We start from the raw sequence: 15,328 nt of genomic DNA on the forward strand, positions 1-15,328 counted from the left end.
ACCGTGGCTTGCCTTCAGCAAGAACCCTGGTCAGGTTGGTTTAACCAGAATCCCCTTCCACCCTTACCCCTGATGTTTCTGCTTCAATTTTCCTTCCACTGACTCCCCGCCACCGCTCTGCTCCTTGGCTATGAACCTGTATTTGCTCATGTTGTACTCAGAACTGAGTTCAGTTATAATCTGAGGTCTCTTTAATCTTATTATGATAGTTCCTGAGTAAAATCTGTTCTTAACACTTTAACTACTATACAGCTCTGGTTTTCTTTAACGACAGTAGTCAAAAGATGGAAATAATCCACATGTCCACCAATGGATGACTATCATACAATGGAATATTATTCAGCCTTAAAAAGAAATGAAATCCTGTAACATGCCAAATGAAAGAACACACACACACACACACATGCACACCAAATACTGTACGATTCCACTTACATGAGGCACCTGAAGTAGTCAATTCATAGAGACAGAAAATAGAATAGAATAGTGGTTGCCAGGGGCTGATGGAAACCGGAAATTATTGTTTCATGAGCATGGAGCAAGATGAAAAGAGTTCTAGAGATGGATGGTGGTGATGGTTGTACAACAATTTGAATGCACTGGATACTGCTGAACTGTGCACTTTAAAAAGATTATAATGGTAAATATTATGTACATTTTATAAATAAATAAATAATACAGTCCATTGTAATAGAAGTTGAGCAATAACTTGTGGAGCATCAAGCGCCAGCCCCTAGGGAGATTAGTGCACTCAGAGCCAGGCAGCTTCAGGACACAAAGAACAAAGCTTTAGAGTAATTAAAAGCTTCACTATTTATCTCTGTTAACCCAGCCTGCACTCAAGTACAGGGATTATGCATGCATGTGCATGAATGCTAAGAGGCATGGCTCGTTGAGGCCATCTTTTTTTTTCACTATATATATATATATATATATAAAATTTCCCTTTACTTCTTTTTATTCACTTGGATACTTAATCTACCTGTGTGTTCCAACTTAGTTATCTCAATTACAGACTTAAGGAATGGGTCTCTATCCAGAGTCACTGTCAAATCTTGCTTTATTTTGAAAATGGATGACCTAAGTAAGTGGTTCTTTCTCACATTCATGTCCCTTTAATATGTCTTCTTCCTAGATTCTGTGTGCTGGGCTAGTGGATATATGTTGCTTCACCTCTACAGACATCATAAGCCAGAGGGGAAGAGGATGGGGGAATAGACGAAATGGGTGAAGGGGATTAAGAGGTACAAAATTCTAGCTATAAAATAAAGTCACCTGGATGTGATGTACACATAGGGAATATAGTTATAAGTTTGTATGGTGACTGATGGCAACTGGACTTATTGTGGTGATCACTTCATAATGTATAAACTATTGAATCACTATGTTGTACACCTGAAACTAATATAACATTATACGTTAATTATAACTCAATTACAAAAAACACAGGTTTCCTTTTTGAAAAATAACCTAGACTGAAACAAACAAGCATATCAAGTCCATAGAAAGAGATAAAACACAGAATCAAAATGATCTTTTTATAGTTGCTCTCATCTCAGGGCTCATTTTTAAATAGGTGCTTGAAAATTTATATTTTTTATGAGTCCAAAATCTGCTAAATAAAAGCAGTAATAAGATATTTCATGAAGTATCATACAATTTAAATCTTATGAATTTAATTTCATAAAAAATTAGGTGCATATTCATACTGGCTAACCTAAATGTTATGTTTCATCTATGGTCTAAAATAATGTATAATAGATTTAGTTCCACCACTAAAAACAATCCCATAACTACATTTTTTACATGTTTTACAACAAAAAGTTTGTGCTCTTAATCAAAAAGATCCACAGACTAATTCAGCATGTAAAAATAATTTTACAAAAAGCCCAAGAAAACCTTTCCAATTCATTTATATTTTCCTTTTCCTTCCTCACAGAACTTCTCCATACGTCACATTTCTTGCAGCTATAAAGTCACTTGATGTTGGTCAGGTATCATTCTATGCCTACACTTTGCTGACATCAAAATATCACAGTTAACCAGCGTTAAATTTATAAAATATTTACGTAGGGCAGCACATCAAGCTTTAGACGCTTGGCAATTAAACCACATAAAAATTGGACAAGACCCCATTCTACATGTTTAGAATCAAGTGCTCACAGTCCCTATCTGCTGACTGTCCACTGATTCAAAAGGCAGCAGAAGCAACAGGCAGTTACTTCAGAGGACACTGAACACTATGATCTGGGAGCACATTATGATGTTTCCCCAGTATCATGTGCCACCCCACCTTTGTCCAAGGTGGTCTCATAACTCTAGAAAGGCAGATCCAGCTGATACAAAATAAAGACAGACAACATAACATTATAGCCTGTGGAGATATCCTAACTCATCACCATGCAGAAACTGTGATTTTGAACACAATTCATCCTAAAAACTTGTCAAGAACATCCTGGTGTTTTAGGTTGGGTAATCCATCTACCTTGCACTTGATTGTTACTTCTTTTCCAGTACTGCAAGGGTCAAAGGTGACCTAAAATGCAACTAATGGCTGTAGATACCTCACATGCAGTTTTTTTCACATGATATGGAAAACATTTTAATTCTATAATTCCATTGGAAGGATAAGTTGATAGAGCTGCTGTGTTTTCATCCTTTGGAATACATTTTATAGTTGGTTCTCCTTAGTTTTAATCCAATTATTCTGTTCATTTTCACATGAATACAAGGTTTTCCTCTGGCATAGCCAAACTCAGGATCATCCACACAATTGCATGCTCCAAGTAAGACAGTAAGAAACTGACAAGCAACATAAGTTGAACTTCTCTGTTCAAAAGGCATGTCATCAGGACAGACTGTCAAATTCTTCTGTTCTTCTAAATCATATGGCTTTAGGTCTTCAATGTACCCTTTCCAGGAATCTGGATCAGACAGATTGAATATTCCAACACAGTCAGTGATTTTGGAAAAAACCATAAGTCCTGGACTATCTGCTCACAATATTTTGGAACCTCATTGTTCAGATTCTGAAACATAGCCCACATTGTGAATAAGAAGAGTGCAGCCAGGAACCCATAAAAGCCTAGGTAAAAGAGCAAGATCAAACTTTTTTTAAGGGTCTTTTCATTGTTCAAATACAAGTGCATTTTCGCTTATGATGTACTTGTGTGATTAACTCACTGCTGTACATTCAGGCAAATCACACACTCAATACTCCACTCTTTCCTACTGGTTGGGGTGGCAGCGTGAGTCACAAGAGAGCAGCAGGAGTGGAAATTTCCTCTTCCTTGGACTGGGGCAGGGTCTGGCTTCCCTGAACCACATGGCGCCTCAGCCAGCCTCTCTCCGTCTCTCCCTCTCTCCGTCTCTCCGTACAAAGGCAAGGCGAGCTGCGTACAAAGGAGGCCCTGGGGGCTCTCAGGTCGCAGGCTCCGGGTTCCAGGAAGGGGCCCCAGCTTCCCGGCGCCGCTCAGGAAGGGAGGAGGCTCCGGCTCATTGGAACCATCTTAGAAGCTGCCTACCGCATCATTTGCCCATCTCTCTATATTGGTTACTGAGAATGCTTTCATATATCCTGAGAATTAGCTATAGATAATTTACAAATATTTAACCATTTCTGACAAGCTTTTCTGTAATGTTGTTGTTTGCCATAGAGCGTTTTAAATTTTTCAGTAATAGAATCATTTAAAAGTACAGCTCATCATAGAAAACAATAGAAAAGCAATATCCTGGCCACCATCGACTGCCCAGGGAGATTAGAGCATTCAGAGCTCTGGTAGTTTTGGGACACAGTGAGAAAGCTTTATAGTAATTCCAGGTTTCACTACTGAGCAGGCATTTACAAGACAGTCTCCCTGATTTACTTAACCTCTCCTAACTTCCCATAGCCTGGTCTGAATTAGGGTTTTAATAAAAAATAATTTGAATAGCTCTTAAAATCAAGGGAGGACTTCCTAGGTGGCGCAGTGGTTAAGAATCCGCCTGCAAATGCAGGGGACACAGGTTCAAGCCCTGCTCTGGGAAGATTCCACATGCCACGGAGCAACTAAGCCAGTGCGCCACAACTATTGAGCCTGTGCTCTGGAGCCCATGAGCCACAACTATTGAGCCCATGTGCCACAACTACTGAAGCCCACAAGCCTAGGGCCCGTGCTCCACAACAAGAGAAGCCACTACAGTGAGGACCCAACGCACCACAATGAAGAGTAGCCCCCACTTGCAGCAACTAGAGAAAGCCCGTGTGCAGCAACGAAGACCCAACGCAGCCAATAAATAAATAAATAAATTTTTTAAAAAATCAGGGGAGACATTGGGAGCCTGGTGATTAATCCCTCACCCACAGGGCTCCCCAGGGTGGGAGACATGATGAAATCACAGTGCCACTTGAACTGTTCTGGGGACCAGTGACTGGTCCCCTCACACTTTAGGGGAGTGACGTAGTGTCAGCCACTGTCTGAGTCTATGGCCCAAAGCATGGGCCTGGGCACACTGCACTCTGTATCCCCTTTGCTTTGACCCCACACCTTGTACCTCCACCAGCCCTGTCAGCTCACTGTGATTCTCTAGGTACTCGGAAAAGGTAAATGTCATTTTTGTTTGTTTATTATTATTCACATCAGTAGTTCTCCATCTGTGGTCCCTGGACCAGCAGCATTAGCATCACCTGGGAATTTGTTAGAAGAGCATATTCTTGGGCCTCACCCAGATGGGGCCCAGTAATTAGTGTTTACACATCTTACAGATGACACAAAGTAGTTTGAGAACCACTGCTCTAATATAGAAATGACTGATAGAGTTTTATATGTTATCACCTCTCTGAGTCTCAGTCTTCTTAGTGGATATGACAAAATCCCTCACTTTACCACAGTGGTGTGAGGAATAAATGGGGCATCCTTTGCAAATGGTATCTGTTGACACTTCTGTGTTGTAAGATGAATTACCTCCTGGAGCTGGGAAAAGAATAGAAAATCCTTATACTTTTTCTTTTAAAAAAAAAAAAGTGTTATAACTGCTCTAAAAATAAAGTTTTTTAAAAATGTGTTTTCTTTTCCTCCTTACTTTATCTTCCAGGAGGTTATAATGGAAAATATAGTGAGAAAATCTATTTTTAAATGTCTGGCACACAATAAGGCTTCAACAAATCTTAGTCCTGGCCTACCCTGCTTCCTCTCTCACATAAAAGAGATGACTTTGATGTAAACTACATAGAATATAGCTATCATAGACAGCATCTGGAAATGCAAGCAATAAGTAAAATATACATATATTTTCATAAGGTATGAAGCTTTGTTGCCATGTCTTCATTGCATGAAGGAGGAGTCCCGAGGGAAGAAAATACTCCCACCATTTCCTTTTATTCCAGGTGGTTACTTGGCCCTATTAATTTAGCTCAAGTTTGCCATTGGAAAGGAATCATTTCTGCCTGATCGGTGTGGCTAGAGGTTTCACCTGAGCCTCAGGCCTAATGCAAACATTGCCATCTTGCCTAGAACACTGTCTAACATACCAGCCATCAGTACGTGGGAATGAATGAATGATAATGACTCCTGGACTCAGTCTCTGGATGATCACCCATTTCCTCATGCAGAGGGCTGCGACCATGACCTCCGGTAAACAGAAAGAAGCAGGTTTTGAGGACCTCTGTGTATCAGGCTTTGTTTTAGGTATTTGAGATGCATTAGTGAACAAAACAAAGTGTTTGCCCTCCATGCAGCTTACATTCTAAATTCTTAGAATATAAAGGAAGAAGCAGACAGTATACACTGTAATGTCAGGTAATGATAAGTGCTATGAATGTGCATGTGGATATGAGGTTTAGCGAATAGATTTATCATTTCACCAGCAGCTTAGAGAAATGGCTGATGCCAATTCTGAGGGATTTAGTGTACAAGATAAGTCTAGAATGTCTTGTCATAGCATTTAGCAAAGACGCTGTCAGATTACTGGGGAGGGGACTTCCCTGGTGTTCCAGTGGTAAAGAATCTGTCCTGCAATGTAGAGGATGCAGGTTTGATCCCTGGTCAGGGAACTTGATCGCACTAAGATCCCACTTGCCGCGGGGCAAATAAGCCAGTGCACCACAACTACTGAGCTCTTGCGCCTCAACTAGAGAGCCCACGTGCTGCAAACTACAGAGCCCACGCACCCTGGAGCCTGCACACCACAACTAGGCAAGAGAAAAACCCTCAAGCCACAGCTAGAGAGAAGCCCACACACCACAAGGAAAGGTCCCACATGCCTCAGCAAAGATCCTGCATGCTGCAACCAAGACCCAACACAGCCAATAAATAAATAAATATATATACACATACACACATAATAAAACGAAATGCAAAACACAAAGATTTTTTAAAAAATAAAAGATTACTCGGGGTGGGGGGTAATAAAAGGAATGCTGAAGTCATGTCAAAAGGACACAGGAGATAACCTGAAGTCTTCCACTGGCCTAAGATAGAACTTGAGTATAAAAAAAGACTATAACAGATTGAAACATACTGAATATGTTTTTTAAACTGTCAAGACAGTTCTCCAAAAAACATATATGAATGACTCAAATATATGAAAGAATATTCAACCTTACTCATAATAAGGGAAGTATAAATTAAAACTAAAATGATGGGCTTCCCTGGCGGTGCAATGGTTAAGAATCCGCCCGCCAATGCGGGGAACACGGGTTCCAGCTCTGGTCCAGGAAGATCCCACATGCCGTAGAGCAACTAAGCCCGTGCGCCACAACTACTGAGCCCATGAGCCGCAGCTGCTGAAGCCCGCATGCCTAGAGCCAGTGCTCCACAACAAGAGAAACCACGCAATGAGAAGCCCACTCACAACAACGAAGAGTAGTCCCCAATCGCCTCAACTAGAGAAAGCCCAAGCACAGCAACAAAGACCCAATACAGCCAAAAATAACAACAAAAAAAAACTAAAATGAGATACAATTCCTCACTTATCAGATTGGCAAAAAGTCAAAGGTTTGACCACATAGTCTTTGGTGAGGCTCTGAACAGGTATTCTCATGCTTTGATGGTGGGAATGTAAAATAGTACCACCCCAATGGAAGGGAAGTTGTCAAATCTTGCAAAATTACATAAAGCATTTTCCCTTTGACCCGGTAATCCAGCTTCTAGGAATGTATCCCAAGGATACACTGACAAAAATACAATAAGACATATGCACTAAATTATTCACTGCAGTTCTATATGTAATAGCAGAAGGTTAAAAAAGAAACAAAATCAAATGTCCATCAAAAAAGGACTATTTGAATCAATTGCAATACATCCACATGAAGGAGTATTATGTAGCTGTAAAAAGAATGAGGAATATATAGTCTATATACTACCTTGGAATGATCTCCTGGCATGTTGTTAAGGTGAAAAAAACAAGGTAGAGAAGAGCATGTATAGTATGCTACCATTTATCTAAAAATGGAGAGAGAGAGATGAAGTACATCGATGATAGAGACAGAGGATGACAGATAGATGATAGATATAGATAGATGATAGATAGATAGATAGATAGATAGATAGATAGATGATAGATAGATAGATAGATAGATAGATATAGATATCCCTCATATTAAATCAAAATAATGGGCAGACTTCTGATCCACTTCCATCTGGTTCTCCCATTGCTCCCATCTTGGGCCCCAGGAATTCAGGCAATGGGATTGGCAGCAACTAAGTAGCCCAGCTTTGTGAAGACCCCTAGGCTCGCAGGCACACATCTTCCCCACTGAAGCCACCACTAATATTTCTAAGAAGGTTAATTCAGCTGAAGAGGCAGTAAGGAAAGAGCCCAAGAGGAGATTCACAAGTTGTAGCCAAACCTGTTCCTTCCAAAGTTGAGACTAAGCCAAAAACAAAACACAACAAGAAAGAATAAACCTTCAGGAAAAATATGCAAATAAGAGGGAAAGGAGGAGCAAAAGGGAAATCCACTGGAACTGGGGTGACTAACCAACACACTAAAGACTGCAGAAAAGAAGAAACAAAAAAGGAGAGCAGGGCCTGTGGTGCAGCAGGATGGAAAAAAGTCAAGTCTGACTGGCACACTTAAACCAAGTCTTATTGGTGGTCCCAGGGCCTCCCTTGTTCAACAATATGGAGAAATGGGTTTTTATCAGCTATTTAGAAAATGCAAAATTTTTAGTAGCTCCAGAAAAATATTTTTAAGAAGGAAGAAATTCCTCCTCATCTCATTAAAAAAAACATATTTAGATAAATGTAAATGCTTTGCTTAGGAGGTGAAATCATGTGCTGGCTGTTTATTTTTCTGCAAAGCCATAAATTAGTGAGATATTCAATTAAAGGAAGTTTTGACTGCCTTGTGTGTCAACTTAGCATTCCATAGACTGGAGGCGAGGGTAGTGTTTATATCCTGTTGTACAAAACGTATCTAAATGGTAATTTAGAGCCACAATCATGCAGTTAACATGTCATAAATATTTAAAATTATTTATTCACGTTGTTTTACTAATTATCATATCAGAAAGCAAGAAATTTATCAAAGACAATTGGGGTAGTGTCAAAAGCATTCAGGAACCAACTTGAAAAGGGCTACAACACCACTTTGAATATCATTAAGAATAGTAACTGCAATGAACTCATGAATTGAAACACATCAAAAATATTAAAAACCCATGAGTTAATAATGATTCCAAAAAACATATTCATTGGTCACCTTTGGAGAATGATGCTAATGGAATCCAAGCTGCCCCTCAGAGTGATGAAATAGTTTTTGAGAGGAGTTTTTCCTTTATAGACGTATCCCAACTAGTAAATGAAGGAGGAATTATAGAATTGGAATATTACCATCTTATAAACCCCTAATGAAATAATGAATCAAGGTAATGATTATCAATGGCCACTAATATCACAAAAAAGAGATTCAGCCAGATATTCTGTACCTCTTGATAGAAATACACACAACATTTATGAAATATTCCTGCCCAAAAAAATCAATCTTGAATCAGATCAAGGCTCTAGATCTACCAGCTTGCAGGAAATATAAGGAACAAAAGAATATGTTAATCAACACTTCAGAGATGTCATCAGCAAAATCCAAAATGTGAGAAACTTTACAGGATAAACAACCTGTTTTCTTCAACAAATAAATTGAAATAGTAATTTTAAAATAAAAACAGAGACAGGGAACCAATGAATTGAGAGACTTAAAGAGACATCAACGACATACAATGTATGAACCTTATTTGAATCCTGTTTCAAACAAATTGTAAAAGAAAAATTAGGCTTTCAGGAAACATAATATTAAGAAATATTAATTGTTTTATGAATAATAGTGATATTGAGTTTTTTTTCCCTTAAAGTCCATACTGTTTGGATGGATTAAATACAATTGACTATAAATTGATAATTATTTAAGTTGGTTGATGAGAATATGGTAATCTATTACTATCTGCTTTTATGTATATATGTTTGAAACTGTCCATAATAGAAAATAAGCACACATTTATAGCATGCCTACTATAAATTCATGTCCCTACTAAGAGGTGAACTCATCATGAACATAAATGCACCATTGGTCTGGTTTGGTAGAAGTGGTTCAGAAAAAGCAATAATGAGGTCAGAAAAATAAATATAATTTAAATGAATTATGAAGGTCAAACACAGTAAGTCAAAAAATCTTAAGGTAAACCCTTCAGCCATCCATAGGCACTCAAGATATTAAGGAGATAAAAGTAATACTAGAGCCTTTCAGATATTCTTGGAATTATATTTGATTGGAGTCTTACCAGATGCATCTGGTAAGAGAATGACAGTGAGTTAGTTTTTCTAAAAAACCAAACTTTGATCATCTGCAGTCTCGACCATCACCCCCAGCCTCCTCCTCTGCCTTTCTTCTCTGTCTCAGTAAAAGCTGCCATTGTCTCATCCAACCAGTTGTTCAAGCCAAAAACCTAGGAATCATTGACATGTTCTTCTACCTCATTCTCCACATCCAATTCTTTACCACGCGGTTTTAATTTGAAAATTACTCTAAAATATGTCTACTTCTCTCCATCTCTACCTCTATCATCCTAGCAAATGTCACCATAATTTCTCATACACACTACTGCAATAGCCTCTCAACTCTTTTAGTCATCCCTACACACTTGCCCCCTGCAATCAATTCTCAGCAGTGCAGCTAGAATGTTTTCAAAATGTAAATCCCATCAGGCTCATTTCCCTGCTTAAATCCCTTCTATGTCTTCCCCTGGGTCTTAAGATAAATACCAGAATCCTAAACATAGTATATAAGGCCTTGCATAATCTGGTCTCTGCTGCCTCTCCAGCCTCATCTTCCACCATTTTGCCTCCCACTCTCTGCACTCCAGTCACACTGACCTTATGTTTTTCAACTGCATCACACTCCCTCTGTGTCAAGGTCTTCATGCATGTGGTTACCTGTGCCTGGAACTCTTCCTCACACCCTACTTCTTGACCCCATTCTTCTGGATAACTCCTATTTATCTTTCAGATACAAACTTAATATCTCTTTCTAGAAGTCATCTGACCACAACTCCTCCACTCCCAGATAAGGTAAAGTGCCCTTCTTATTGTGTTGACAGAGTACTTCTCGCATCATAGCCCTTATCACACCATATTACAATTATTTGCTTAATATAATTTTCTCCCATTACACTCTAAGCTCTATAAGAGAAATAGTCAGGTATGACTTTTTCAATATTTTATTTCCAGCATTTAGAGCATTGCATGGCACAATTTACTCAAAAAAATTGTTAAATAAACGATAAATAAGTCCCTTGTTGTTTTGAGGGGTTCCCTGTTCTGAAGGTGACACAACTGTTTCATTAATGTTTATTAATGAATACTGGTTTTAAAAACATCAGAAGAGTCTAAATGTTACAATATTTTCATGTCCTGATGTTCCACCTATACACAGACTGAGACATTCTATCAATAAGGCCTGTGCCTAAGAATGAGTTTATACATTATGAGTGCCTGCTGTTTAAGATCAATTCTCCACCTGTACTCTTCATCCATTCCTGTCTAGTATCTTCAGATACTTTGCCTACATCCTTATCTCTCTCTACTAGATCATTCTAATAGCTCATAGTAGCATCTAAGCCTGCTCTAGTATCACCCATCTTTGAAAAGCCCTCCCTTGATCCATATTCCTCTCCACCTACCACTCAATTTCTCAACAGCTCTTGAGAGTAAAATTTTTCTAAAGAATTATCTATTCTCATTGACTCCTCTTCCTAATCTCCCATTCACTCTTCGGTGCACTCTGAAATGGTTTCCATCTCCATCACACCACTGAGACTACTCTTGTCAAGGGCACAAAAGACCACCATGTTGCCAAATCCAGTGGACACATCTCTGTTGTCTTCTTGCTTGATGCCTTAACAGTTGATAATTCCTTTTTTGAAACAGTTTCCTCTCTTGAATCCTGGGATACCACTGGCAACTAATTTTCTTCGTACCCCACTAACCACTCCTTCTCAGTCTCCTTTGCTGGATTCTTCCATATCTTTTCTTGATTCTCTTCTCATTTCCCACTCTATACCCTTTCCCTAAGAGGCATTCTCATGATTACAATTATAGCTTATATACTGATGACTCCCAAAACTATAACTCCAGCCCAATCATCTCTGCTGAGCTTCAAATTCATATACCTGACTGCCTACTGGACATCTCCACTTGATGTTCTTCAAGTACCTCAAATTTAAACATCTGATAGTAATCATCTTCTTTCTAATGTGCTCTTCTTCCAATGTTACCTATCTCATGGGTACTACCATCCAATCACTTGCAGAATCTAGAAAACCTGAGTAAATCTTGATTTATTTTTCTCCTTTGTGCCTAATCAGCCACGAAATTCTACTATTTCTATAGCATTGATATCTTTTGACTCTTTCCAAATACCTTTTCCCCATCCCCAGAACCAGAAGCCCTAAGAATTAAAAATATTTCAGTGCTCTGACTTCTACTATGATTCAGTAGTAGTTTCTGACAAAGACGCCCTCCTTGGCCAAACTTTAATTAGGCTTCCCTGAGCCCTCTTCTTGACTAAGACTCAACTTTGGCTTACCTTTAGCAAAGAATCCTGTTAAGACAGTTTGGCTATGGACACCAAGTGGGGAAAGTGGGGAGAGTTGGGGGGAATGAACTGGGAGATTAGGATACCAAATTGTACACTCTAAATCTATGCAGTTTATTGTATGTTAACTGTATCTCAATGAAAGTTCTAAAAAAAAAAAGACAGTTTGGCAACAATATCTATCCACTGACCCCCTCACTCTGCTCAAAGACTATAAATGCCCAGCTGTCATTGCTGTATTTGAAGTTGAGTTCAGTCTCTCTCCCTTACTGCAATAGTCTCTCCCCTGTTAAAATGATCTCAAATGAGGTTTTCCTTACCATTTTAACAAGTGTTATAATAATTTTTCTTTGACATTTCTTCCAAATTTATTGATTATAAACATTAATAATTCCATCAGAACTAATTTTTTCTTTTCCTTGGTTCCTCCACCCTGCTGGTGCCCTAAATATCAATATATGCTTAGTCTGCCTACTGGGAAATTTAACACTCTTCACTCCTACACTTTAATTCAGACTATCAACACTTAACTGCCAAAGCAACATGTTTCCTATGACCTTGAGTCATTTGTATTTGCTGTTTCTTCTACCTAGAATCCCTTTGTCTGTCCTCCACTTTTGATGGACTAACTTCAGCTTTCCTTCAAATCTCTTCTTAGACATAATTCACTTTGGGAAGATTTCTCTACCCCAAAGGTGTGCTAGAATTACTTGCCCTGACTTTCAAGAGCCTATTATGCACAACTCCATGTTCAGTGACATCAATTTGGTAGCTTGAAACTGGCCATGATGAAAGTATTTGCACCATGAAAATCAGCAAACAAACACCAACAAATCAGGGCTTTTATTTTTTTCAGAGAACTGATTGATTGTTAAACATAAACCAGAACACCACTGCCCTGCCTCCTTCCCACCCATCCCAAATTTGGGTTAGATGGCTCTGCTATGGGCTCTGATAATAACCCTAACACCCGTCACTATGTAATGTAGGTTACTTGTCTGTGTGTCCCTTCAGGTTGAAATTTTCTTGAGAGTAGAGATACTATATCTCTAGAATCTTATCCAGTATTTGGCTCACAGAAGTTACCAATTAATATTAGTAGTCTTTGACAGATTATCTGAATGAATGACTAGAATGCATGCTTGTTAAACACTTGCCAACCCTAGGAGAAATACTAGCAGAGATGATGGTTCTTGACTGCCTTCTGCAGTGATCACTTATTTGTCTGAAAAGCATGGAATCAGAGCAAGGGCACTGAGATGGATACTTTCCATGGCCTGTGCCATCAAGCTGTGATTTGATGAAGATATTTCATCTACACCACAGGTATATGTTTGCCCTACAGAATGAACCATGCTAGCCATGGTCCAGGGCTCCCTCTCTCCCTTCGCTCTCAAGCAGCAGAAAAGACTGTAGTGTTCATCTCTCTGATTTACCCTCTTCTTGGCTGCCATTGTTTATCAGCCAGCACTGAGTTAACATCAAGAGACTGCAGTAGCATGCAGATCCAGTAATATCTGGCATGGCAGATTTCCAAATCCATTCATATAAGGAGATAGAAATGGTACCATAAGCAGAGTTCTGGTGTAGAGGAGAACCTCTCTAAAATACCTACGGCAAGAAGCTTAAGAGTTATAACTCAGCTAGCCATTCTTGATCTGTGACTACAAATTCCTGTATAGCTAGAAGCACCCCCGGGGATTCCAAAAATAGTTATGGTGGAATACTCCACAGTCTTGCTACTCAAAGTATGATCTGAGGTCAAGCAGTATCAGTACCACCTGAGAGCTTGTTAGAAATGCAGAATCTTAGGCTCCACTGTGGACCTATTGGATTAAAGTCTGCATTTTAAATAGATTCCTCCAGGTCATCTGTATGCATATTTAAGTTTGAAAGGCACTGGTCTATAGAACATTGAATTTTCTCTAACTGAGCAATTAGAGCCATGGAGTTTAGGCTGTTAATGCTAATGGCACTTCATAATAATAAATACTATTTATGTACCATGAATATATTTACATTCATTCTGTCATTGAGTGAAAAAATACTCTACTACTTAGTCACTTAAAATCAACATGAAACTGAAGCTTGAAAGCTCACCCTCTAAGAAAGAAGCACCCTAATAAACACCACAGGCTTGGGAGTTAAACAAAGCCTGGATTTGAGTCCTGTTTATTCCATTCACTGGTAAAGTGATCTTGAAAGAACTACTTAACTTTTCTAAATATCCATTTCTTCATCTGTGAAATGGTGATAATAATAGTACTTTATTTTCAGAATGGTGGTGAGAATTAAATGAGAAAATGTATATAAAATGTCTGGCATATGGTAGTTTTTCATTAAATGTAAGTTCCCTCCCTCCCGGCAAGCTCCTTTCCAAAAAGAAATTAATTCAGGATCGAAGAAATAGCCCAATCATGCCATGGAGAGCCTTTGGAAATTTAACAGCAAAAAGGAAAATAGGTTCTATTTTGTACATGATGTGATAAATTCAATACCATTTCTGTGTGGTGCAATGAATTGGTCTGATAGAACCTGGGTTGAAAGAAAGACCATTATATTCTTTTCAAATCAATTGGTGGGATTTCCTTTCAGTTTTTGGATTTCCTAGGTTACTATCAGAGATGCGTATTGTATTCATCCATGCTCTCTGGGAAGCATATTTTGGCCTGATGTCTTTACCTATCAAAACACAGACATAAGCATAGATAGACAGGAGTGAGTAAATACTGAGGACTGGGTGGGCAACCCAGGTCCCACACAGTCTTTCCCAATCCAAGGCCACCACCATTAAAGCTTCTCTTTACCTTTGTTTCGTCATCTAATTATTTTCTGATATCCTTGTTCCCACCTCCCACCCTCCTCTATAAATAGCAGGAGCAACTTTTTCAGGGTTTTGTTGATGTTGCTTCTGCTGTAAGGAAACAACACAGTAATAACACCAGTAACTTCCCCTCCCCTTAAGTGTGGGCTGTACTCACTGCCAAGTGAAAGAAAATGGCATAAGCGAGGGTGTGTGTCTAGGTCACAAAAGGTCTCACAGCTTCCTGCTTGATCTCTCTCAGGTCATTCACTCTGGAGGAAGTCAGTAGCTGTGTCATAAGGACTTTCAGTCAACCCTGTGAAGAGATCTACATGGTGAGGAACTGAGACATCTTGCAAGCCCCATGAGCCATGTTGGGAGTGGGTCCTTCAACTCCAGTCAAACCTTCAAATGGCTGCAGTCCTGGCTGACATCTTAACTGCAATCTCATGAGACACC

At 39.1% G+C, this 15,328-nt stretch overlaps 1 pseudogene; it reads right to left on the bottom strand.

Moving 5' to 3' along the window:
* Positions 1 to 2,395: 2,395 nt before the first annotated feature.
* On the bottom strand, positions 2,396 to 3,149 carry LOC130841434 (sodium/potassium-transporting ATPase subunit beta-3-like; annotated as a pseudogene).
* Between the last annotated feature and the right edge of the window lie 12,179 nt (positions 3,150 to 15,328).

This window comes from Hippopotamus amphibius, chromosome X (genome assembly GCF_030028045.1).
Source record: "Hippopotamus amphibius kiboko isolate mHipAmp2 chromosome X, mHipAmp2.hap2, whole genome shotgun sequence".
NCBI classification, from domain to species: Eukaryota; Metazoa; Chordata; class Mammalia; order Artiodactyla; family Hippopotamidae; genus Hippopotamus; species Hippopotamus amphibius.